Here is a 26,733-nt window from a genome sequence, read left to right as displayed (position 1 = left end):
AGTAGAAAATAGCTTTTACTTGAATTAATGTGTCATGAAATGGTACATTGTCATCTCACTACCATTACACTTAACTGTCATACAAAAATATCATGTAATGTTGGTAAATTGCACACTAGGTCATTTCTTCATTTCTTTATAATCTTCAGAGATATTTAATACATTTACTCACAAACCAGGTCACCTCGACTTTGAATTTTCTATTCACTTGAAATGTGCTGATTGAGAAAATTATGTACATCTTGTACTTTCTTTGGAAATAAGTTATACTTCAACTTCCTTATTGATTTATTCTTTGTACAAGAAGAATATAAGCAAAGTGACCAGAAATAGTCATTTTCAAAAAAGCCTCACTTTCTGCCATAATGTCTAGGAAACGGATATCAACTCTTCTCCTGCTAGAACTGGGTTGTTACTTCAGTTGTGGGAGTTGTGGAAAAGTGCTGGTGTGGCCCGCAGAATACAGCCACTGGATCAACATAAAGACGATCCTCAAAGAACTCGTCCAAAGAGGTCATGAGGTGGTTGTTCTGACATCTTCAGCTTCCATTCTTGTAGATCCCAACAAAACATCCACTATTAAGTTTGAGATTTACCCAACATCTTTCTCTAAGGATGACTTTGAGGGTGTTTTCAAGAAACTCATCAATTCATGGACATATGATATGCCAAAACAATCATTTTTTGCATATTTTTCAAAAATTCAAGATGCGCTTTGGGAATATTTTAATGTAATTGAAAAGCTTTGTAAAGATGTAGTTTTCAACAAGGAACTGATGAAAAAGCTACAGGAATCAAGATTTGATGTCATTTTTGCAGATGCCGTTGGACCCTGTGGTGAGCTTCTAGCCGAAATATTCCAAGTCCCTTTAGTGTACAGTCTTCGCTGTTCTCTGGGCTCAACATTTGAAAAGTATGCCAGAGGACTGCCACTCCCACCTTCCTATGTGCCTGTTGCTTTGTCAGAATTAAGTGACCGAATGACATTCTTGGAGAGAGTGAAAAATATGATATATGTGCTATATTTTGACTTTTGGAGCCAGATGTTAAATGAGGAGAAATGAAATCAGTTTTATAGTGAAGTACTAGGTAAGTCAGGTTTCTCTTGAGAATAAGATGTCTTACATATCATAATACACGGGAAAATGACTTTTATCATTTTAAGTGCTTGAAAATTTAGATTTTATGGACTTTTTGCATGTCATAAAATGTCTGTCATTCTCACTATTGTTATAGGAGGACTTAGAGCTTAAGATAAATTTTAGACCTTTATGACCTATAATTACTACAGAACTTTCTAGATGAACATACAAAATAAGTTTAATAACTGTAACAGTGAAAGTATTTAAGTGTCTACTGTTATCTATTTGCTTGCAGTAGGCTTTTCAATACAGACATTCCAGATTCTTGAGGATATTTAGTAGAGACATACAGGCTTCAGCAAAATTTAAAACTCATTCCAGCAATAAAATTATTTTATTGAAACAAAAGGAAAGTAAAGTGAAGAGTGCATTCTTGGGTAGAACGACAGGCTCAATCCTGAATCTGGGTTAAAAACTCCACATATAATTTGGACGACTCTCAATTTTTCGAGAAGGATAAAGATCATCAACTCCTAGAGAACGCATGACCCATTAAGTCCTGTTCTTTGTTAGCTCACAATTTCAGGGCGTACTATTTCAAGTCCCATAAGCAGCACATTTTATTTATTGGATTTGAGTTCACGCACATGAGTGTCTAGGGTTTATTCCTGAGCCTGAGTTCAGAGATTGCTCCATGAGATTTTCAAAGGTTTGAAATATGTGGGATTGCAGGGATAGAATTGATTGTGTGTGTTCAAGACAAGTGCCTTACCTGCTATATCTCTCTGGTCCTGATTCATAAACACTTCTAAAAAGAGGATTATTGAGAGTTTTTTGAAATATCTTTTCTATTTTATCCTATCTAAAGATGTGTAAAACACATGCCTAGAACACTTAAATTATATACATAGTTTAGAGTTGCATCACAAGTATACATTTTATGGTAGATGACATGAGATAAAATAGAAAAATTTGCATTATCAAACCACAGGTAATATTGCGCCTTTGACTCCATTGTATAACCATGGCAGAAAACTTCTCAATATTCACATTCTTTATTTTCATTACCTAAACATTTATAAATTAATTTGTTTTGTTCTGTTATCCTTCAGGAAGATCCGCTAAGATATATGAATTAATGGGGAAGGCTGATTTCTGGCTCATTAGAACATACTGGGATTTTCAGTTTCCTCACCCAATCTTACCAAATTTTGAGTTTGTTGGAGGACTGCACTGCAAACCTGCCAAGCCCCTGCCTAAGGTAATCTGGCCCTGTTCACTTTGAATTTCACTACTAGAAATCAAGCTAAAAGGAGAGCTTATTTTTTAAAAATTCTTCAATTAATTGAAACATAATGCAAACTTTACATTTCTCTTTAATGTTTTTTTAAAAAACTGAATTTGACACTACCTATAACCATTTGAGTGGCTATTTTCAGTCATGCACCATGTCTGTAGCAAATCTCATACCAATGTTTCTAGAACATGCCTTTTAGCATTATATGGAATATAAAAGAATACATGGGGTAAAGTACACAATATATATAAATACATATATATGAATATATAGGAAGACTTTTCATTGTGCTATAATATACAAGTTTAATAATTTCTCTATGTTCAAAAACTGCTCATCACATAGCAATGGCAAGAAGATAAATTTGTGACCACATAGTATGAGATGATTCCTGATGGAAAGAAAAAAATCTAAATGGTCTAAAGTGAAACCATTCCTTTAATTTCCTGGGTTTTGGGGTCACATCAGTGAAGCTCAAAAGTCACTCCCAGCTCTGCACTCAGGAATTACTCCTGGTGGTGCTCAGGGGACTATATGGGATACTGGGGATCGAACCTGGGTCAGCCACATACAAGGCAAATGGTCTCCCCACAGCACTATCATTCTGGACCTAAAACCATTCCTTTAAGATATAATTTAAAATTAGTATCCATTACAAAATGACTTTATAACATTTTAAGACATAGTCTATATCGAATTTGCAGCAACATAAAACTGAGATAGGCTTCTTTTCCTTAAAAAGAGTATATATATATATATATATATATATATACACATATATATATAATTCTAAAAGCCTTAAAGCATATTCCCGGTGATTTGAGTGAAATACTGAGTGAAGGTTTTTCTCTTTTAATTATCTAACACATGCATCATTGATTTATGAGCTTGCCTCTTTGTGAACCCAGAGGTGGTGTACTTTGGACCTTGAAGAGATAAGGGTCTCTCAATGGTGCATGCATTCAGGCACAAGCACAAAACACTTGGGGGAGCAGACAGCAAGGACAGGTATAAATTGTTTGTCTAGCTTCAAACTCTTGGACCACATTTGATTATTGTTTTCTGAGAAATATCTGGAACGAGCTCTGAATAAAGAGCCAACAGAAATCTCTGAATGAAACCCCTGATCACCACTGGTTGGGGTTGGCATTGGTTCAAAAGCCCACGCCAAACATGCAGAAACAAGTCGGGCTGGCCATTTGCCAACAAAAAAATACATCTGCTCTTGAAAATGACCGAGAATTCACTGTCATAAACATACAGGGGTGGTGGTATTGGGTCCGAATTTCAGATCCTTTTTATGGAGAGACTAAGTCCGCACACAATAATGCAAAAGCAAAGGAACTTTATTACTAGATCGAGCTAGGGTCCAAGTCTCACCCAACACAGTGGAGTCTGGACAAGGACCCTGATTCCAAGTCACGAGCAGCTTATATAGGTTTCAAAGTTAAGCAAGCACTATGGCAACAGTGGTCAGGGAACAGTTAAACAATAGTTTCCAGCAACAGTACTAGTTTATGGTTACATAATCTACTCATTCTTTACCCAAAAGACAATTTCTGGGGCATTTTGACTGGGGGCATAGTGATTGATTGAGCCCACCTGCTGGACCCAGGAACTTTCCCAAGGGGGTTCAGGTTGACTAGTTACACATTGTTTCATTGCTGGGAAACTAAGTCTGTCTCAGTTCCAGGAATTGAACCTGAGGCCTACCTGATTTTTCTCATTTCTGCTGCCTGTCATGGCGTCAGTTTAGCCCTTACAATGGGAAGGTGGTGGGATTGGTGTTTGAATATTAAATGAAATCAAATCCTGTGAACTACTTTATAACATCACTGTCACTCTCATCCCATTGCTCATCAATTTGCTCAAGCAGGGACCAGTAACGTCTCCATTGTGAGACTTGCTGTTACTGTCTTTGGCATATCAAATACACCACAGGTAGCTGGCCCGGCTCTGCTGTGTGGGTGGGATACTCTCTGTAGCTTGCCCAGCTCTCCGAGCGGGATGGTGGAATCAACCCGGGTCAGCCACATTCAAGGCAAATGCCCTTCCCGCTGTGCTATCACTCCGCCAATTTTATAACATAAAAAATTAAATTATAAAAAATGAATTAAAAAAACAAACACACGCAGGTGTCCATGTACCTGGTTAGACAAACATGAGAGGGGTTTCCAGGCCGAAAGTTATCAGCAGCCAGTCGGCGGCCATAGTTGCAGAGACCAGAATGGTGACTAGCAGACCTTGCAGGGGAATATTTAAGAGCAAACTGAAGATTCATTCCCACCTGCTATAAAGCTGCACCCAAGAACAGTCTGCGTCATGAGGACAAGAGGCAGGGCTAGCACACACCAGTTGGTCACCATTTCAGCTCTGAGAGCCAGTCCAGATGAAGTCACACAACAACTCCTGTGCTTAGACAACGCATGGGCAGCTTCCTGAAGCTGTGTTTCCAGGTGAGCAGGCTGAGGGGGGTTTGAGCATGAGTATTCCGTTTCCACTAGGTGGCGATAGAGCTGCGGTCTGGTAAAAATTGCAAAACTTGTACACAGAGAGAATGAAACTCTGAAACTATGTGAAGACACAGTAATCAGAGCCTGTATAATCTCCGGGCGGCCAGCCTCGACAGTTCTCCCCATCGCCGCCCGGGTTGGGGGTGGTCCCAGTCTGCTCCCCCATCTGGGGCGGCCCAGACCATGGGGCAGACGGAGGAGGAAAGAGGGAGAAGCCAGTTGATGATTAGTTGCCATTTATTCAATCTCTCATCACGCGCCAGTTCCAGTCTCTCTGAGCCCTTTCTAGTCTCACACTGGCCCTCATTCCTATCTACTCCTGTCTCTCCCACCCATCTCTTCGCACTCCATCTTGCTCTCTCGTCCCTCCAACTCTCTTCTCTCTCTGACTCCCTCGCACTGGAGCTAGATGCTATGCCCAGTCCAGCTGCAAAATCAACATAAGAAAGCCCTTCCTTTGCTCACTGCCAAAACACCACTTAAGGTGTTTTTCTCCTTCCCCCAGTCCAATAACTGAATTAACATCTTAATTAACATCTTAATTCTACTTCTTGATATTTATCAATTTTGTGTGGACACAGTAAGAGATATGTTGATGCTTATAGGGTGGCTCTCCTGGGAACATCTTTGCACAGACTCAGACTACAGGGCTCAGGCCAGATTAATCTTTCCTAACCCTAGCAGGGTCCGAATCCAGTTACTGCTTTTTGGATCATGACACCATCTGCCCATGACCAAGCTCTTAACTTGTAGTTAAGCATTATGGCACTTTGTTCAGGTCCATCTAGATGCCAGGGTAACACAAGCTCACAGGTTGCCCCAGTTACATCAGTTCCTCGTCTGGACCCTGTTTGGGGGTGCTATGAAGTAAGGGCAACTGAGGCTAAGGTCAAGAGAACGAATTCCCAGGAGGTAAATATCACTGAGAGTCCCTTAACTCCCACGTTACAGAAGCATAGCATTTGCTGTCTTCCTGTGTCTATATAAAAAGGACATGGGTCTGAATTAACTAAGCAAAGGACTTAAGGAGAAGAGAAAAAATATTTACAAGTCAACAGAGCACAAGGAAAGAAGTTACAAATAAATACAGAGGAATGGGAGCACTGTGATGGGAGTAACCCAATAAACCTAAGCTTCCGATGGCAAGGCAGAAAGGAGAAAACCCACTTTACCCTACAGGAGCCCTTTACTGAGTCCTTCAGGTAGAAGGCATGCAGGAAATGTTTTGTGCTTAGCACTGTGACTTACTTGCTATTAGTCAGATGATATTTGGCAGAAGCTGATCTGCTTTTCTGCCAGACACAGCAGAAATTTAATATTTTCTCATACCTCAAAGACAGCTCACCTATTTTTCTTAAATAGGCGAGCTGTGTTCAGCAAATTGCTGTAAATAATTTCACTGGAATGAAATATCGAAAAAAGATTTAAGCAGTTCACCAGAATTTCTACGATCAATAACTCTAAACCTCTTTATACCCCTAAAATCTCTTCCTCTCATTTGAGCCATAGGGCCAGGGAATAGAAAGAATGAAATGAAATTATTGCTCTGTGTTTCACAGGTTTTAGAAAATTAATTTTAGAAAATTGAGTTCTACATATTATTTGCACAATAAAAAAGAATATAGTTAGAACTCTTCGATGGAATATATTTAGAGCCTTCCCTATCACCAGAAATGTTACGTGATTCATTCACAATGGAAACATATGTCTTTAAAAATTAAAACAGAAGGGGCAGGAGATGCAGCACAGAGACAGAGGTGAATGTTTTGCATGCCGACCCTGGTTCAATCACCAACAACATAATTCTGAAATATCTCTGGGGGCAGCCCTGGAGGATCCTGAGCATCTCCTTCTGATTCCCTAAAGTCTTTATGACCACAGCTGGGGCGGTTCATGTACTCTTCACACAGCAGAACATTTCCAGACGCCCTTGCATTGAACAGTTGGTCACATTGGCCAAAGATCATTCTGAAGAGCTCCTGGTCTCCTCAGCACCACTTGAGAGAACATGCCCTGCCAAGGGGAAACTTTAACTCTCTTTGACTCAGTGATTTTGTTCCTGCACCTGTATCTAAGAATACAAGCTCATTCATTAAAAATATATGTGCATGGCGATATTCACGGCTGCTTTATTCAAGATACTTGGTTTCAGGAAAGTGTGTGATGACAACAAAACCTTGAAAATTGTCAACATAAGTGAGGTTCTCATGTGGTGGCTGAGAAGGTGGTGAAAGAGGATGGAGGGACAACCCTTAAGTGACAATGGGGAGATGGTACAAGTTCTCAGGTACTTTGAGAGAAGACAAAGGGCAGCAACCTTGCATGCCTAAAAGCATACATGCAGTATTGTAATTATGTTAAATCAATCAGAAAGAAAATAATGTCTACAATGCTAATCATGTGTATGTATTTAGCAATAATTTTTAAAATATCTCTTTTACTCTAATAAAAACAAAATGTTTTATTTGTGTACTTTTCTATAGAACACCTTTAGATATCATTGTGTGTGTGTGTGTGTGTGCGTGTGTGTTGCCGGATTTGAACAAAGAGGCTCACACCCTCATTCCAAGAGCTCTATCCCTGAGTCACAACTCTAGCCCAATAACATATGACATGGTCTTGCTACCCATGAAGGAGAAAATTCTTTCTTCCTAGGAAATGGAAGAGTTTGTCCAGAGCTCTGGAGAAAATGGCATTGTGGTGTTTACTCTGGGGTCAATGGTCAGTGACATGCCTGAAGAGAGAGCCAATGTGATTGCATCAGCCCTCGCCCAGATTCCACAAAAGGTTAGAATCAAGAAAAAGTGTTAATGATGTGTCTGTTAAGTTTGTAATTGTTTGCAAATTTCTGTTTTACAAAAGTGTTATAAATTTATATGGCCTAGAATTGGGATTGTAGATACATACATACAACTGTAAATATAAATGATAACGTCTATCTTATCCAATTAATTCAATACAAAATGTATATGTCAGTTGCTAAAATAAAACAAAGGGTACTGCTGAAGACCAGTAACACTGCAGTAACATCCAGAGAGAATAAAATATACTTAAGGGAAATGATATAATCACTAAAAAATTATATTAGTAATTTATAAATAAACTAACATATAATAATTTATGAATAAACTAATTTATAAATAAATAAAATTATTATAAAATTTTATTTATAATACTAATTATATTAGTAATTTGTGCAGGTACATGAAGACCAAATTCTAACCTTCATTTGAACTGGGTAGAATTGGTACTCTTGCACAGTATATAAATATGAGTAAACACCGGAAATATCAAAAAATAATTGAACGGTAATTTTAGTCAGGAATCTATAAAGCAAAATGGCTTCCTATAATATGTGCTTGTATGGTAACATAAACTCCTTCTCTACAATCTCTATGATTTTGAAATGAAGCTACTCAATTTGCTTCTCAGTGTGCAGTTCAGAGTACATCTAGATTAGCAAATTTCCTCCAAACTTCAAAAACACCCATAATGGTTTTGAACTAGAAGAAGGAAGTATGAATATGATAAGAAGCCAACAAGAAATGAGGTTTGTGTAAGAAAATTGTGATACACTCCAGATGATCAAAATTCCTAATAACTAAGTTCTGTCAGATAGAATGCACCCACAATATCTGGCTAAGAATCACCATATATTCACTGATATAGTTCTTTTTAGTCTCTGTGTTTATTTTATTGCTGAGGATCTGGAGTGAACATAAGAGAGCAAATAGAGATGGACAATTTCTACATTCTAATTTCGATAGTGAGGATTACTGGGTAATGCCCACATTCGAATATTTCATACTAGATACAGAAAAAGTTGCTGTACCTATGATAGAAACAAACAGTGGACATTTTTGCTGCATTGCAGTGGTGCTACTGGTCAGTGAAAAACAATGATCACAATCGTTCATTTTTTTGGCTATCCACTCCATTTTTTCGGAGCCAATGCTCCTCAAGTTCAACATTTCAACAATTGTCAACTCTAAAAATTGTTATGTATCAGTGTGCATATATAAAAAATTACTTCCTGAATATTTTGATGGGCCTGATATTAGAGGAGAAATGGAAGCTAATATATTTTCTGAAAATTATATATGCATGTTTATAATAAATCATTGATAAAATATTGTTTATTCTATCGAGCAATTGATTTTATGTGGATAATAAAATAAAACAAATCTGACACGTGGATATAAGTAAAATTTTTTATCTGAAAAATTAATTTAAAAATCAAATAATAATGAATGGTCAGTTCATAATAGTTGTAAAGAAATATATGTACCTTAATAATTTTATACTACCTCATTAAATTTAGGAAATCTGAAATTTTATAAATGCATTGATTATTTTAATCACATTGCTTGATGTGTCAATGTAAAACATATATTTATATTTTTTGGAATATAAAGTAAGCACCTGCGTGTATTTCTATTATAATAGTGTTCTAGCAGTATTTACTCTAAATGCCTCTTTGTCTATTAAAGTACCTTCTATAGAATAATTGTAAATGTAACTAAATCATCTTTTGTGGTCTTAGCGTTAAAACATGCAAATCAAACATTTAAAGTTTAACTAGTAGATTGACACGTTTTTCTTAACGTTTATAGGTTCTCTGGCGGTTCGATGGCAAGAAGCCTGAAACTTTAGGGGTCAATACTCGGCTGTACAAATGGATTCCCCAGAACGACCTTCTTGGTAAGATTCTGGAACGTGCACACTGAAACGAGAACACGCCCTACTCTAGTGACAGCCGTTCACAAGAAATGAAAATTACCAAACATAGCAACAAAATTTAATCGATAAAATTTAGCTAACATTTCCCGAGCCGCTGCCTATGCGCAGGTGTGTGCCATTCTCCATGGCCGAGTCTTTGTTTCCCATTCCAGGTTGGTCAAGGACCCCAGCTCCCTGTCCCACGCCCATGCCCTCGAACCCAGAGCCCTCCCCACCTCTGCTTCCCAGGCCCATGGGGCAATGCCCCTCTTCTCGAGTGCCCTCTCTGTCTTTGTTCCCCGTCCCAAGTGTGTGATCCCTCCTACAACCAGCACCCCACCTATGTGAGGTAGGGGACGTGGCCTCTGCAGAAGTGGGCGTGGCCTCTTTTGTGGTCCTGTTATTTTCCCCTTTCCTGGCACCCTGGACTCACATCTTCATCTCCATCACCTAACTCTCTGGAGAATATCCTGGCCATCTCAAATACATTAGGTCAATAGTCCAGTAGCCTATTCCTATTGCACTATAATACTGGCATCACAAGAAGCTCTTCAAGTCTAATGCAAAAGAACACATCCTCTGAGCTTTATTAGAGACCTCACATAGGCCGCTGAGGTACCCTGAGAGGAAGGTGAAACTCTAGAAGGGGGAAAGGTGGACACCATCGGCCAAGCTCATCCAGAAACCTTTCTCACAACTAGAGAGAAAGATTGATAGTGAACAGGAAGACCCCAGCACCATACTACTACAAAAACATGAAGAAACAGCGAAAATTCCCATCACAAGAAGATGATGAAATTTTTCAGACGCATTAACAAGCATTACACACAAATACAATCTCTTCCGATAAAGAAGTCAGAGATGAAATGTTGAAAATGTTCAGTCAACTCAAAGAAACATCTCAATAGACATTCAGTAAATTAAAAAGGAACATGATAGAAACAATGGCATGGACAGCCAAGAAAATACAGGAAGAAATGAGTGCAGAAATTAAAAAGCTACAAAAAGAACTGTCACAAATAAAAGACTCTGTAGATGACATTAAAAACTCAGTGGGTGTCCTCAATAGTAGAGTAGCTACAGCCGAAGACAGAATCAGTGAGCTTGAAGATGAGCTGCAGGAAGCTTACAGGTAACAACAAGCAGTGGAAAAAGACTTCAAAATAGCTCTTAGGCAAATCTGAGACTTAGGGGATGATTTCAAGAGAAAAAACATTACAATCATCAGAGTACCAGAAGGACAGGGAGACAACCTCAATGAAAAAGCCAAAGTTAAAAATATCATTGCTAAAAAGTTCCCAGAGCTGGAGAATGCAGGCATCCAGATCCAATGAGCCCTAAAAGTACCAGCTAAAAGAGACCCTAGTAAAAAGACTCCAAGACGTATCATAGTCAGAATGATGAATGCCACAGATAGAGACACAATATTGCAAACAGCAAGGTTAAAGAAGGAAATAAATTACAAAGGAGTATCCCTTAGACTTACTGCAGACCTATCAGAGGAAACCCTCCAAGCCCAAAGACAATGGTGGGATATAGTGAAGAAACTCAATGAAGTGAATGCCTCACCAAGAATACTTTATCTGGCTAAACTCTCGCTCAAACTTGAAGGAACAATATACCATTTCATGGATAAACAACAGCTCAGAAACTTCATAAACTCAAAACCAAACTTAAATAAAGACTAAAGGGGCTACTGTAAGACAAGAAAAACCCCTACAAGCACAACAAACCCATTCAGAAAGATAGCACAAAACTCCATGATAATAATCTCCCTCAGTGTCAATGTTTTAAATGTATCAATTAAGAGGCACAGAGTGGCAAAATGGATTCAGGAACTAAACCCAATATTCTGCTACCTACAAGAAACACATCTGAACAGTCAGAGCTAACACGACTCAAATTCAAAGGATGGAAAACAAACCTTCAAGCAAACAATTCCCTCAAAATAGCTGGGGTGGCCATACTAGTTAGTATCTGAGAACATATAGTTCAGGTTGAAAAAGATTAGAAGGGACAGCAAAGGCCATTTTATACTTGTCAAGGGATAAATATAGCAGGGAGAAATCACACTCCTAAATGAGTACACACCTAATGAGGGACCAGCTAAATACTTAAAACAACTGCTAACAGATTTTAAGAACATTGCTAGCAACACAATAGTAGTTGGAGACTTCAACACTACCCTATCACCTCTAGAGAGATCAACAAGATTAAAACTCAGCAAGGAAACTCTGGCTTTGAAGGAAGAGATAGAAGAGAGGGCTGATAGATATATACAGGGCTCTGCATCCCAAAGACAAAGAGTACACATTTTTTTCCAGTGCACACGGAACATTTTCCAAAATAGACCACGTGCCGGGTCCCAAAACATACCTCAATAGAATCAGGAAGGTAGAAATTGTATCAACTACCTTTTCATATCACCATGCACTGAAGAGAGAAGCTAATCATGAACAGACATAGAGAACAAATCAAACACCTGGAAACTAAAAAAATTAATGTTGAACAACGAGTTGGTAAGGAAGGAAATCAGGAAGAAATCAAATGATACCTGGAAACAAATGAGAATGAAGACATGAGTTACAGAACCTATGGGATGTAGCTAAAGCCATATTAAGTGCAAAATTTATAGCTATGCAAGCATTCTTCAAGAAGGAAGAAGAGCCTACATAGATAACTTGACTTCACAGCTCAAGATCATAGTATAGGACAAATAAAAGGAGCACAAAGCAGACAGAAGGAAATAAATAACAAAACTTAGGGCAGAATTAACGACATGGAAACCCAAAAAACAATCCAAAAGAGGGGCTGGAGTGATAGCACAGCGGGTAGGGCGTTTGCCTTGCATGCGAATGACCCGGGTTCAATTCCCAGCATCCCATATGGTCCCCTGAGCACAGTCAGGGGTAATTCCAGAGTTCAGTGCCAGGAGGAACCCCTGAGCATCTCTGGGTGTGACCCAAAAAGCCAAAAAAAATACAAAGGATTGATGAAACCAAGAGATGAGACAAGGATGTCTACTTTCACCACATCTGTTCAAAGTACTGGAAGTACTTGCAATAGCAATTAGGCAAGAAAAAGATATTAAGGGTACTCCAGTAAAAAAAAGAAGAAATCAAGCTCTCACTACTCGCAGATGATATGATACTATACTTAGAGACCCTAAAACCTCTACCAAGAAACTCCTAGAAATGATAGACTTGTATCGTTGCAGGCTATAAAATCAATACCCAAAAGTCCATGGATTTCCTATAGGCATATAATAAGAGAAAAAAAAACATGAAAAAGAAATTCCTTTCACAATAATGTCAAAATGGCAATACTCCCAAAGCATTATACAAATTCAATGCAATCTGTATAAGGATACCCATGACAGTCTTCAAAGAAAAGGAGCAAACACTCCTGAAATTCATATGGAATAATAAGCACCCAAGAATAGATAAAAGCAATTCTTTGGAAAAAGAAGATGGGAGGCATCACCTTCCCTAACTTCAAACTCTACTACAAAATGGTAATAATAAAACAGCATAGTACTGTTACAAAAGCAGAGATGCAGACCAATGGAACAGGGTTGAATATCCTGACACACATCCTCAAATATATCTAATCTTTGATAAGGAAGCAAGAAATGTGAAGTGGAGCAAGAAAACCTCTTTAACAAACTGGACAGCTACATGCGAAACATGGGCTCAGACCTATACCTAACTTCATATACAAATGTCAGATAAAACTTTGTTAAAGACCTCAACATCAGACCAGATTCTATGAGATACATTGAAGACAAGGTTGGCAAAACCCTCCACGACACTGAAGCTAAAGGTATCTTTAAAAGTACACATAAAGGTGACACACCATTGGCCAAGCAAGTGGAAACAGAGATAAACAAATGGGACTACCTTAAGCTGAGAAGCTTCTGCACCTCAAAAGATAAAGTGACCAGAATACTAAGACAGTCTACGGAATGGAAAAGGAAACTCACCCAATGCGCATCTGATAAGGGGTTGATATCAAGGACTTACAAGGCACCGGTTGAGTTCTACAAGAAGAGAACATCCAACCCCTTCAGAAAATGGGGTGATGAAATGAACAGAAACTTTCTCAAAGAAGAAATCCGAATGGCCAAAAGACACATGAAAAATTCTCCTCATTACTAATCATCAGGGAGATGCAGATCAAAGCAACAATGAGATACCATCTCACACCACAGAGACTGGCCCACATCCAAAACAACAAAAGCAACCGGTGTTGGTGCAGATGTGGGGAGAAAGGGACTCTCCTTCACTGCTGGTGGGAATGCCGACTGATTCATCCCTTTTGCAAAACAGCATGGACGCTTCTCAAAAAATTAGAAATTGAGCTCCCATTTGACCCACCATCACCACTTCTGGGAATATATCCCCGAGATGCAAGAAAGTATAGTAGAAATGACATCTACACTTATGCGTTCATTGCAATACTGTTTACAATAGCCAGATTATGGAAAAACCTGAGTGCCCGAGAACAGATGACTAGCTAAAGAAAACTTGGTACATCTACACAATGGAATACTACACAGCTGTTAGAAAAGATGAAGTCATGAAATTTGCTTATAGGTGGATCAACATGGAAAGTATCATGTTAAGTGAAGTGAGTCAGAAAGAGAGGGACAAACATAGAAAGATTGCACTCATTTGTGGAATATAAAGTAACAAAACGGGAGACTAACATCAAAGAATAGCAGAGGTAAGTACCATGAGGATAACTCCACAGCTTAGGAGCTGGCCTTGCATGCTGGGGGAAAAGGCAGCTCAGATAGGGAAGGGACCACCAACTAAAGGGTGCTAGGAGGCCCCGCTAGGGATGCTTCATGCTGGCTGAAAGTATACTATAGACCGAACATGATGGCCACTCAGTACCTCTGTTGCAAATCACAGCACCCAAAAGGATAGAGGGAGCAAAAGGAAATACCCTGCCACAGAGGTGGAATGGGGTGGATATTACAATATAGATATTACAATGTAAAATATTTTAAAATAATTATTATAATTACAATAAAAACAATAATTACAATATAGCATAGAATATTACAATATAGAAGACTCCCTAGTGCATTTCTGAAAATCTCAATGACATGAATGCATTAACTTCACCATGGAATTCACCTCATGATTCATTCCATTGCTTTATTTCTTTGAAGTTAAATTTACTCTCCTGTCATCATCATTTCTAGGTGATTTCAGTTACAGAAAATGTTTTCTCTTAATTTGTTCATCAGGAAAATTTGTTTTCATTTCCCACTCAAAATACTCAGTGTTCTTTGACTATTTCTCTAGCAGAATGAAAGGTTCTGAGATCAAAAAAAAAAACATTAATTTTCATTAGACTATGTTTTCTAGAGTATAATGATACATAAGTTCCTTAATTTGCCACTTCAGTTTAGTAAATCATTTTCCTAAAATTTACTCGATTTTAGGTCATCCCAAAACCAAAGCTTTCATCACTCATGGTGGGACCAACGGCATCTATGAGGCAATTTACCACGGGGTGCCTATGGTGGGCATTCCCCTGTTTGTGGATCAGCCCGATAACATCGCTCATATGCAGGTCAAGGGGGCAGCTGTCAGGGTGGACTTTGAAACAATGTCAAGTTCAGATTTGCTCAATGCATTGAAGACAGTCATCAGTGATCCTTCGTGAGTATCACAATATTTTAACAAATATTATCTATGCATAGGGACTTTGGTCAATGTATATTTTTATGCCATTTAGAAGATTAAATGTGTAATGAGTAAGATGATGAAGCCCATCTCATTAGTATTTTAACCATTTAATAGTCCAATTCACCCATTAACTTATAATGTGACAGATTACTGTTAAACCTTGCAGCTTAAGCCATGTAAAGATTTATAAGAAATTGAAGAATATTCCTAGTGCCATAGAAATCTCACAAGTAGAGAATGAAGAGCTTAAATTTAAATAACTACTTCTAGTCAGAATCAAATTCTGAAATGTATATATGGTCAATCTCAATAAATAACATCTGATGGCTTGCTTATATAAGGGTATTTTCCTAAGACAGTTACTTGATAAGATTCAACTAAAGTATATATTTTAAATAACTGCAGTTTGTTAAAAGTTTTGAAACCCTTATAATAGTAAAATGTAGGATATTTCAAAACTGTCACACACTTGGGTCGAAGAGATACCGTGGTGAGTAGGGGTCTTGTTTGCACGCAGCTGACTTGGTTCCAATCTCCAGAATCCCCTACATGGTTCCCTGAGCATTGGCAAGAGCAATTAATTCCCAAGCTCAGAGCAGGAGTAAGCCCCGAACACTGCGGGCTATGTCTGAAAAACAAACAAAACAAACACACAAAAATATCTTACACACACTGTAGGACACTTAGCACTCTTCCACCCTAATCAAACATCAATCTATATTCTATGTTTATCAATTATTCAAATATGAGCATTTCATATGAATGAAATCATGTCAAATATATAGTCATATACATCGAGCTTTCTTCACTTAACATAATATACTATAATATAAGAAATTTATTGCTTCATTCATGTGATAATTTTGTCCTGCTGAAAAGTAGCCTTTTGCTTGGCTATCTCATATAACTTATCCATTAATCGTACACAAACTTTTCTTTTCTCCACTATGACTTTTATGAACATTTTTGTTCATTTATTTGTTGTTCAGTAAGTGTTTCTATTTCTCTGGGCATATTTCTGAGAGCAGTTTTCCTTGGATATATGGTAACATTTATAACAAAATGTCAATCTGAAATCCAGAGTTTTTTTGACATTCTAAACATTAGTTTGAGATTTCTCCACACTGCAGCCAAAGTGTTTCTTCATAGGTCTTTATAGTAACATAATCCTAGTAGGCATATATTGGTTTCTAGTTGTAGTATTGATTCCATTTTATACATCATTTGCTAGATTACTAAATTAATAAATATTACTAAATTACTAAATATTACTAAATATCTTTTCATTTGATTGAGGCATCATTTACTCTTCCTCAGAAAAAATACATATTCCAAATTTTTACAAACTTCAAGCCCAGTGTTTTTTCTTAATAGTGAACATCAAAACTTCAGTCTAGGGGCTGGAGTGAAATCACAGCGGGTAGGGTGGTTGCCTTGCACATGGCCAACCCGGGTTCAATTCTCAGCATGCCATATGGTCCCCCAGCATCACCATGGGTGATTCCTGAGTGCAGAGCCAGGAGTAATCCCTGAGCATCACTGGGTGTGACCCAAAAAGCAAAAAAAAAAAAAAAAAGGCTTTCAATCTATACAATGAAATCTATAGAATCCAGTATATGATTTCAAAAAATTTTTTCATTGTGAGCACGTTGTATCCATAAGCGCAGATGTGCTTTTATGGATGATAACATAAAGGCTAAGGCTTTTCGAACCTTAAAAGAATATAATGTGGTGAATTTGTAATTTTTAATTCAATATCCATCAATTTAAAATGTATTTCTATTCTCATTATTATTGCAATAGAGAAATATTTGAAAACTTATTTTCTGGAATAAAGTTTTAATTCTTTAAAATGTTAAGAAAACAAGGACTAGTATTAAAAAACATAAAGAAGATTGGCAATATCAAAAGAACTACAACATTATTGTATATTTAAGTAGGCAAGTAATTTCATTAAATCTTTCTAGAATAAATTCCTTAAAAATTCCAAAACTGTCACAGTGAAATCTTAAAATACACTTATATGCAACTGGTAATACATATTCTAAATATGAGCACATACATATTTAAAGAATCATACAAAATGCTGTTTTATAATTTTTTGTACAGTATCCATCAATTTAAGATTCATTTCAAAGTATTGCAAAAGTGGAAAATGATCAACTTCAGAGTCATTGTAGAACAATGTTGCAATACACAAATCTAGAATGCCTTAGGCAAGAATAGTTACCAAAATAAATGCAAATATTTCATAATGGCAAGTAATCTACTTCATAAGATACATTTATATCTGGTAACAATAGAAAAACTGCTCAAAAGATAAAATCAACGTATAATCATTAATCATAAGAGAAAACTTTTAATGAATTCTCAGTAGCATAAGATTTGCCAGAATCATGAAATTGTCCTAAAATTTTTGCAAAACACAATTAGAGAATGTAATCAATATGATATAAAGTAGTTGAGAACCTTATTTGTTTCAAAAACTGATACATGAGCAATAGTTAATTTTCTCAAAATCTTGCAAATATATATACATTTAAATCAGAAATTCCCAAACTTGTATGGCTTACCATCCACTTCTCAAAGGAAAATTACTCAGCACCCCTTTTAAAATCTACCTGCCTAAACAGGTAGATTAGATTAGGCAGGTAATTTCCCAACAGGAAATGGCCCTCAGTGCTTCTCTTGCTACTGAAACTTCCAAGGGCACCTGGGGGCAGGAGTGACTGAAGTGGGGACAAAGGGTAGTATCACAAGTTTAGGAAATATTATCAAAGGTAATAATGAAGTTTTGCTCACATAAATATAAACTTTGCCATTCCCTTTATTTGGCATATAGGCAAGAGAAATAAAAGTAAACCTAAACTTGTGTGGAATGTAATTTTAACAACTATAGTTCAAACACACAAAACAATTTTTGATGCACAAAAATAAGAGTTCATTTCACAAAGGCAAATATATGCTATTTTTATGCAAGTAAAATTACAAACAAAAGTAAATAAACAGCAACAAATATACAACGAGCACAATAAAGTTCATACTGTAGAATCCACAAGAGAATACAAGCAAATCTATGCTGTTAAACGCTATGAAAACAATTAAGTTCTATAAGATTAGTGATTAAAAGGGTTCAATATAAGGATGTGCTTATCGGTACCTAGTACTTTTAGCATTATAGTCACTTCCCAGTAACTTTCTAACTCTCTTTGAGATTATCATCCTTTAATTAGAACATGCGCACTTGTTCTTTTGTTCATCTTTCATACCTGGAATATTTATGTGTGAATCTGTAGAACAAAGTAACAAAGAAGCACTTGTGTTGCATAAGTGGAGAACAGGGTTGAATGTGAGGCCCTGGGTTCAAGTGCCAGCACAAGATGGAATCCTGGGTACCACTTGGAGTGATGCCCCAGCACCAAGTCTAGAGTACCACTAAGCACACAGGGTGTGAGTTCCACTCTTCACTAAATAGCCACAACAAAGTAATTACTGGTTCCAGGACAGATAATAAATGTGCAAGGACAAAAAGGTAAATACATAAGGTCTAGTGAAGAGTCTTCTCATTCATATTGACATCATTCACCTCTAAATGTATACTTCGAGAAGATTACTCAAAAAGTTATTTCCACTGTGGCAGATCTAGCTTCAATAAGAGTGTATATAATTTCTTCTAAGAAGGGAGGGTTTTTTGTCATTTATTTATTTATTTATTTTTTAATTTTTTATTAGAGAATCATTGTGATGTATAGTTACAAACTTGTGAACTTTTGTGCTTGCATTTCACTCATACAGTGATTGTTTACCCATCGCTCCATCAGTGCCTATTCACCTCCACCAATGATCCCAGTATCCCTCTCACCATCTCCCCTCCCCATCCCCCACCACCCCACCTTGCCTCTGTGGCAGGGCATTCCCTTTTATTCTCTTTCCTTTTGGATGTTGTAGTTTGCAATAAAGGTATTGAGTGGCCTTCATGTTCAGTCTATAGTCTACTTTTAGTTTGCATCTTCCAACCTGAATGGGTCCTCCCAACATCCTCTACTTGGTGTTCCCTTCTCTATCTGAGTTGCCTTTTCCCCCAGCATAGGAGGCCAGTTTCCAGGCTGTGGGGCAGACCTCCTGATCCTTATCAAAAAAAGAGAGTTTTAATGTTTATCTTATACTCCTTGTTCGTTGTAAAATAGTTGTAAATTGAAAAATTTCTATTAAGCACTAAACTGCCAGTGAAGGTCATCCAAATATACTGCTGAATCCATAGTTCTATGACATCAGCCTCATTATAGGGGTGACACTTAAAATCCCTCAAGGGGGTCAGCAATCTCACTTCTCTCAATGTGCCCTTTGGGGCTCTTCCTTAGGTATAAGGAGAAGGCCATGAAACTAAGGGCAATTCAACGAGATCAGCCAGTGAAGCCTCTGGACAGGGCGGCCTTCTGGATCGAGTTCGTCATGCGCCACAAAGGAGCCAAACACCTGCGGCCCGCCTCCCACGGCCTCACCCTGCTCCAGTACCACTCTCTGGACGTCATCGGCTTCCTGCTGGCCTGCGTGGCAGCTGCCCTGTGGCTCATCACCAAATGCTGCCTGTGCTGTTGCCGGGTGTTTTCTAAAGCAGGGAAGAAGGAAAAGAGGCACTAGCTGCATCTGAGGCCCGAAGCTGCTCTCTCTCACAGAGAGGACCCTCCGGTTTATTCCAGGAAGAAGCTGAAGCGCCTGGATTCGTTTCTCCTCTTACAAAAAAAAAGCTTTCAGGGGCTGGAGCGATAGCACAGTGGGTAGGGCGTTTGCCTTGCACGTGGCAGACCCGGGTTCGATTCCCAGCATCCCATATGGTCCTCTGAGCGCTGCCAGGAGTAATTCCTGAGTGCATGAGCCAGGAGTAACCCCTGTGCATCACCGGGTGTGACCCAAAAAGCAGAAAAAAAAAAGTTTTCAGAATTAATTTGCCATTTTAAAATTTGTTTATCCATTATTTTCTATCAATTAGAGTTCTAAATATGTCATTCCAAGAGGAAAAATAAAGAAAAATAAAATGTATTTTACATGTCTTATGAATTGAGTTATGTGTATAATTTAATTTTTTTAACTTTTCAGAATTAATTTTCATTATTTCTATAAACCAGACTCCATACCAGGCTGTTTTCGCTTGGGGTGCCCCAGAGGGGCCCAGGTGAGAACCCTCCTCACCCCAAGGGACCCAGCTCCATAGCCAACCTCCACTGCCCAACTGCCACCATCGTCCAGGTGGCTTTATGTACAGACATATTATAAGACACTTCCTAGCCATTCTCCATAATTACCACACCATATCTGATGGAGTTCAGACAGTAAGCAACAAACCACAGAGAGACATAGCAAGCTACCGAAGGTATCCCGCCCGGATAGGCAGAGCCTGGCAAGGCTTATTTGATATGCCAAAACCAGTAATGCATATTCGATATGCCAAAAACAGTAATAATAGGTCTCTTTCCCCTGACCCTGAAAGAGCCTCCAATCATTGGGAAAGATGAGTAAGGAGAGGCTGCTAAAATCGCAGGGCTGGGAGGAATAGATACGTTACTGATGCCCACTCCAGTAAATTGAAGAACAAGGGGATGACAGTGATACAGTGAAAGTGATATTTCTACTAACAAATAATCAAATACTTCTACGTCTAGTGCTGGGATATGTACTAGGGTTCTCTGTGCACCCTGGAGAAGCCCTTGTTCTCTCTCCCTCTCTCTCTCTCTCTCCCTCTCCCTCTCTCTCCCTCTATCTCTCCCCCCTCTCCCCCCCTCTCTCTCCCCCCTCTCCCTCTCTCTCTCCCCCCCCTCTCTCCCCCCACCCTCACTCCCTCAAAATTTCCAAGTGAAAAAATAAAATCTATTTTAACTTCAGTGCTCACCTACTACTGAAACTCTTTGCTGTGAGGGCAAGAGGAGGATGAAGTCTAGGGCTGACTTCCCTTCTCTGCAAGGAGCAAGGCTCATGGAAGTCTCTTATCGGAGACTTTTCCCCAGCTGTTTCCCCAGCTGTTTCCCCAGCTGTTTCCGGTGACCAGAGTGGATCAGCAGCTACATCTTCTGGGGAAAATCTCTCATTCTGTTAACTGTACTATTTAACCTCTGTGAATGCATGTCTCTGTGAGCAGGCCCCTACTCCCTCTATGTCTCCTGTGTCACCAACCACAGTGGAAAGGACATAAGGAAAACCCACTAGCAAAAAAAACTTGAAGATTCTGGGGGTCTATGGCATAAACCCATCCCACAGGCCGAGTCCTTCCCCACTATCTGCTCTCAGTGCTGGAGGGGACTGAGATGTTAATGAGGTCAGCGGGCAGGCTCTGGTCTAAACCACTCACTAGGCAGAAAGAGCTAGTGAAAAGGAAAAGTTAGCTCGGCACAACTTTCTAATCTCCTAATTCAAAAGCAAGTTCTTCCAAAGCCACAGCACTCTAGATTAGGTTGGCACATAGCTGTGATCATGTCCGAGGCCAGGTCAGACCCCAGGGACACCTGGGGTGCGCTGCAGAGGTCTCTGATGGATGATGTGAAAACTTTAAGGGACCCTGGTCAGGGTATGGAGTGGTGTCCCCTCCTGCAACTTTTAGGGCTCCCTTGACAGGGAATTCGGTGGCATCCCCTCCTGCAAACTTGATGGGATTAAAGGCTCATTGCAGAAGTTACAGCAGGTAATGAAAAGAGACAGATGGAGATGTAAGCCACAGTTATTGAAAAAAAAAATCTCCATGGGGCCAGAGCGATAGCACAGCGGGTAGGGCGTTTGCCTTGCATGCGGCTGACCCGGGTTCGATCCCCGGCATCCCATATGGTCCCCCAAGCCCTGAGCATCACTGGGTGTGACCCAAAAAGCAAAAAAAAAAAAATCTCCAAAGTAGTTTAATAGACCCTGCAAAAGAGAATGCCAAAGATCCCCTCCTTTTATGCAAAAGAACAAGCCACGCTATCTGGCAAATTTAAAATGAAGAAAGAGAGGACACTATTTCTGTAACTTGCCTTTTGTAGACATCAGGTTCTAGTTCCACAAAAGTGATTGAATATATGTATTTCAATCAACTTAATTCAAAAGGTAGCCCCTTGGGTAATTCAGATGAAACTTGGTTTACTGATGGTAAGCAGCCTGGTTCATAAAGGGACTCAAAGCTGCACATGCTGTCACTAGTCTGACTAGGACAGTGGAAGACAAGTTTACCAAGGAGAACTTCCGATGAAAAGGCGGACATGCTCTTTCTTGAGGCTGCTAATAAGCTGAAGGACTTCCAAATAAACATATAAACTGGTTCCAAATATGTCTCTCTTAGTTCTAGATACACATGCAGTTATATAGAAATAACAGAAGACTTTTAGTAGCTATACTTCTCGAATAAAATATGGGAAAGAAATTCACAAACTGTTGGAGACAGTGCAGGTCCCCATGGCCGTTATTGCCCTGCTAAATGGCAGGTCCTTTTAACCATAGCTTTCCTGTTGGACTCAAAATTTAGGAAGAACCAAGCATAGTGTTAATCTGGGACCAGTGCACAAAGCAATTCAGGAATACGGGAATGGAGGTCTGCCTCATTCAAATGAAGAATTACCTCCAGATAAAATTCATCCTTGGAGCTGGGCTATCCTAAAAACTTGGAAGGCCAGATCCCCTTCAAGTAAATTGTTGCCTAAGTAGAAGGAACTTACCAAGTTATCTTGAGCACTCCCATGGTGTGAAACTTAAGGAATTTCTAGCTGGGTTCATCTCTCCAGGATAAAATCAGTACTAGCTACCCCAGTGATGATACTCCAACAGAGAACAAGGCTGCCTTCTCTGGTGACCTCATCAATGACGCAAATCTTCTTTTTAGGAAAAACTCATGAATAATCCTACGATCAAAGAGGTAACTCTCCCTTTACCTAAAATTGCTCATAATAATCATTATCATGTGAATGACTTTTATAAAAATAAAATATATTAAAATTGCAAAAAATGTTATCATTATTATTATTGTTATTATTGGCATGCAGCTGACCGAAACAGAGACTAACAGTTTTCTGCAGTAGGCCCGTCAGTGCCAAATCCAAGTGCATGCTGTGTGTGGAGGTTTATTCTTCTATCTTGCTCCTCGAAGTTGTCCTGGTGAGAGTCCTCATTTGAGGAACAGATTGGTCATCTCTTTTTAAAAAAAAAAAATTATTTTATTAGTGAATCACCGTGAGACAAAGCTACAGACTTACAGGTTTTCATGCTTACGTTTCAGTCATACAATGATCGAGTGCCCATCCCTCAACCAGGCACTTAGTTTTTCCCCATTGAGGATAATACTTCCTATAGGTTTGTGGTAGATGGCTTTGCAGATTGGCCATCTCTTCAGGAACTCAGAAATTTTCATGAGAAACAATTTTCTTTCTTTAAACATCTCTATCACCAGGTCTGCTGTATACACTGTTGTATACGTCTTGTTAGAACAGCACAAGATCTACCTTTCTTACAGCTGTAAGCTTCTTCTTTCTTCTCTGGATGCTCACACTACCTTCATCTTGGATTCCACATACTCTTCTACTATGTGAACTAGGTCCAGGCTCTAAGGCTTTCTTTAGTTTTTGGTCCCCTGAGCACTTGTAAACATTGTCCAGAGCTTCGAAGTCTCTTGTGTTTTGTCAGCATCATGGTTTTTGTCACATATACCAATAAGGATGATTTCTGGAACCTATTTTTTTATTTCTGTGGCTGTCACTTTTGGACTTATCTGAAGTACCTCAAATGGGCTCAAGACAAAGGAAAAGAGCTAAGTGGGTAAAAAATTTCTATCATATTTTTTGCTGTTAAAACTGAATCTCACTTCTCTATTTGTTCTACTTCACTATGAAAAGTCAAACTGCTTCTGTTGTGCTGCCACAACCACATAAAACTCTACTTTCTTTTGGATCAGTCGTTTCTTTGTCCTGGCTATCATGGAGTATGGATTTTTTGTGTGAGATAAAGTCTGATTATTACACTTCTTGTGGAAATTTAAATTTTGTGTTTTATACTCAGTATCTGTTTGAAAATTTTTAAATCTTCAGTCTCTTTGATGAATTGTTCCTGCATTTCCTTTCTTAGAGAGCATTTTATGTACTCTGTTGGTTTTCTTGGTAATAGGTTGTTTTTTGTTTTTTCTTTTTTGGTTTTTTTTTTCTCACTGCTGGTTTTCCATTTCTTGGTTCTGTATCATTAAGATTGATTTCTAAATATTTTATTTCTCATTCTTTAGACTGAACATTTGGGAGATTTGCTTCTATGTCCACTAGGTGGTAGTGTTGCTCTAGTTTTCCTTTTCAGGATCACTGAAAGCAGAGTTTCAGGATTCTGATTTGGTGGAAGCCATGAAGATTTCTTTTAATCTCTGTCAGCGGGGAGGGGGTGGGGTCGAGGGGGGTCGGAGACACAACAGAAGGAGCTGCAGGAGGCAGGGAGAGTCACAAGCTTTTTATAAAAATCCCTCACTAAATCCCTCACAGTCCTCTTATATAACTCTGTATGCATGGGGGCGGGGGGGGGGGGGGCGCGGAGGAAGTGGGGGGGGGCGCGTTAGCCATGTAGAGCCTGTCCTCTGGACAGGAGTTCACAGACCCAGATGCCACCAGAGTCTTCAACTTTAACGACTGTGTTCCTGAAGCTCTCATCCACTCTCTCAATTCTGCCCACTCCACAGTCGTTTGATAATCAAATTATAAGTGGCACAGATTAGTGGGGAATTCATTCTTGGCAAGATAATGTGAGTTGAATGAGATACTTTTATAACAGAGTGTGCGTTAAGACAGATGAGTCCTAATGCACTCAGATTGTTTCCAGATTTTGACTATTGTGAACAGTGCTGCAATGAATATATAGGTACAGATGTCATTTCTACTGTGTTTTTTTGCATCTTCAGGATATATTCCCAGAAGTGGTAATGCCGGATCATACAGAAGCTCAATTTCTAGTTTTTGAAGGACTGTCCATATTGTTTTCCAGAAAGGCTGGACCAGTCAGCATTCCCACCAACAGTCAAGGAGCGTCCCTTTTTCCCACATCCACACCAGCACTGGTTGCTTTTGTTCTTTTGAATGTGTGCCAGTCTTCGTGGTTTGAGATGGTATCTCATTGTTGTTTTGATTTGCATCTCCCTGATAACTAGCAATGTGGAGCATTTTTTCATGTGCTTTTTGACCATTTATATTTCTTTTTTGAGGAAACTTCTGTTTATTTCTTCTCCCCATTTTTTTGATGGGTTTGGAGGTTTTTTCTTATACAATTCTACTAGTGTCTTGTATATCCTGGATATTAATTCCTTATCAGATGGGCATTGGGTAAATATTCTTTCCCATTCGGTGGGCTCTTTCTATATTTTGGTCACTGTTTCTTTTGAAGTGCAGATGCTTCTTAGTTTGATGTAGTGGAGCTAGGGCCAAGAGTAAAATAGTTGCTTATATATATGTAAGAATATATGTGTGTGTGTGTGTGTGTGTGTGTGTGTGTGTGTGTGTGTAAGAAAAAATGTAGAGTATAATGCTTCTTGACTTACAGTCCATGGAATTATCCATCTCTCTCTCTCTCTCTCTCTCTCTCTCTCTCTCACAACACACACACACTCACACTCACACACACTCATACAAATTCATATATTAAGGATTAAAGGAAGAGCTGTTAGACTGTAGAAATTAGATTGTGTGCTCAAGAAAAGGTGCATTTTATGTGTTATCTGAAGTGAAAATTCAATAATTATTTACATGTACATCTTTTATTTTTCCAGCTTTATAGAGTAAACCAGTGCAAGTTTAATTCCATAAAAACTTATGCTTTGGCTTTTAAAAATTTTGTAATAATTTAGGCTTGACTTTGTTAGCCCATATATGTATGTTATATTAAAAATTATTGGTACAAACAAAGATATTACTCCAAGCATAAAATGGTTTTACTAAACAATGGCAGAAATGAAGACAGATTAGGTAATATATAATGATAACACCTATATTTGCTTTACTGAATGCAAGGCTAACAACCCTTTGGATAATTTTGGGAGGACATTTCTCTTAGTTCTGCCAGAGGGAGAAGTATCATAACCTCCAGAAAAATATCCACAATATCCACGGTATTTTGGATCCGATAGTTCGTGGATCTACACATGCAGGAAACCATTCTTTCTAGTCTCATGAACACATTAAATATGTCTGTAGATTAACTTTCACAAAACTCTTTTGCATTTTATCTTTTGTAAATATGCATTAAACACATGTATATTAATGCAGTTGTCTATGTACATTGTATCATGGCTACACATTTTATTATGTATAGATTATACTTTACATAATCAAAATACAGTTAAATCTTTGGCTATGCCATTTCAAGCTCCTCTCAGAAAGTTTCCTGGAATAATAGAATGAGACCAATACTCTCATCTCTCTAACTTCTGCTGCATGTTTTTC

At 38.5% G+C, this 26,733-nt stretch overlaps 1 pseudogene; it reads left to right on the top strand.

Moving 5' to 3' along the window:
- The first annotated feature begins 365 nt into the window (after positions 1–365).
- Positions 366–19,954, top strand: LOC101547013 (UDP-glucuronosyltransferase 2B31-like; annotated as a pseudogene).
- The last annotated feature ends 6,779 nt before the right edge of the window (positions 19,955–26,733 follow it).

Source organism: Sorex araneus, chromosome 5 (assembly GCF_027595985.1).
Source record: "Sorex araneus isolate mSorAra2 chromosome 5, mSorAra2.pri, whole genome shotgun sequence".
Classification (NCBI taxonomy): Eukaryota; Metazoa; Chordata; class Mammalia; order Eulipotyphla; family Soricidae; genus Sorex; species Sorex araneus.
Note: the sequence above shows the minus strand (reverse complement) of the source record. Positions and strands in the feature narration are given on the sequence as shown.